Consider the following 1,726-nt stretch of genomic DNA (forward strand, 5'->3'; position numbering starts at 1 on the left):
AGGTCAGGTGGGGATGGAACACCAACACTGCCCACTTTAGACCTTAAGAAAGGATTTAAAGGAAATAATCTGTCCCTGAAATTGCACCATTAGTGGGCACAGTTTTCATACAAACATATGGAGGTGACTGTGAGACTTTGGGCACCTCATTGGATTTCTCCGAGCCTCAGTTAACTCAGGACTACAGCTGTTTCTTGGTATCCACAAAGGATTAGTTCCAGGACTCTGAGGAGACCGGGATCGCAGACACTCGAGTCCCTGACGTGAAATGGCACAGTGTCTGCATATCACCTGTTCACGTCCTCCTGAGAACTTTAAGGTATCACGAGATAACTTATACCACCTAATATTATGTAAAGGCTGCTTAAATAGCTGTCACACTGTATTTTTAAAATGTCTTATGTTTTATTGTTGCATTGGTGTTATTTACTTATTTATCTATCCATTTTCAAATATTTTTGATCCACAGTGGACTGATGTGAGGATTGAGAACTCTCAGCCTATACTGAGCACAAATTGGTGCTCCATAAATGTCCCTAGCATCTTCCTTCTACATGGCCTCAGTGTCCCTTATCCGAAACCCAGCTGCCTCCTGCTCACCCCAACCTGCCAGAACAGGAGCCTGACAGGAGCCTGAACTACCTGGGCAGTGCCTCTATCCAGCCTTTTCCTTCCACATCTCATTCCTATCCCCAAACTCCGGACGGAACTGAAGCATCCCTGCTATCCTTAACCCAAAAGAATCTCTCCAGCAGTGACATCAAGATGTGTTAAAAATCCTAGGTGTGCTGGTCAGGCCTTAGGGGTAGAACAAATAGAGACTGAGGAAGAGAAAGGAAGATAGTTGTAAGAACATGTGAACTTGACCTGGAATCACGAAGGTGACCCAGAGGTCTGAGCTCTCCCTCTCTTATTCACTTTCAGTCCTTCAGGTCCAGCTACAGCAGTGGTCAGCAAACAGCCTGGGTGCCCTCCACGCCAGTCAGCGGCTGCCTCTGGGTGAGGAACGGCCTGGCATAGGCCTTCAGGCACAGAATCCTTGCCATGTCAGGTGACGGGATTGTGACGTTTGAAAGAACCCACTCAACAAAATGTCACTTAGGGCTCACATTGGTGATGCACTGGGCCACTCACTTTCTGCTCCGAATTTAAGGTTAAAATTTACTTTTGTGGTTTTACAACCATCTCCAGAGCACCTACAAAGAGTCAGAAATGGTCCTTTTGCCCAAATTAGAACCCAGTGCAGAAGACAGAGAAGAAAGAGATGATGCAGATTTGAGGGGGATGGGTGCTGTAGGGGATGGGGGCTGTAGGGCTGGGTGCTGTAGGGATGGGTGCTGTAGGGATGGGTGCTATAGGGATGGGTGCTGTAGGGGATGGGGGCTGTAAGGTATGGGTGCTGTAGGGGATGGGGGCTGTAGGGGATGGGTGCTGTAGGGATGGGTGCTGTAGGGATGGGTGCTGTAGGGGATGGGAGCTGTAGGGATGAGGGCTGTAGGGATGAGGGCTGTAGGGATGGGGGTGCTGTAGGGATGGATGCTGTAGGGGATGGGGGCTGTAGGAGATGGGGGCTTTAGGAGATGGGGGCTGTAGGGATGGGTGCTTTAGGGGATGGGTGCTATAGGGGATGGGTGCTGTAGAGGATGGGTGCTGTAGGGGATGGGTGCTGTAGGGATGGGGGCTGTAGGGGATGGGTGCTGTAGGGGATGGGTGCTGTAGGGATGGG

This window comes from Otolemur garnettii, unplaced genomic scaffold (assembly GCF_000181295.1).
Source record: "Otolemur garnettii isolate 467f Iridium unplaced genomic scaffold, OtoGar3 scaffold00046, whole genome shotgun sequence".
Classification (NCBI taxonomy): domain Eukaryota; kingdom Metazoa; phylum Chordata; class Mammalia; order Primates; family Galagidae; genus Otolemur; species Otolemur garnettii.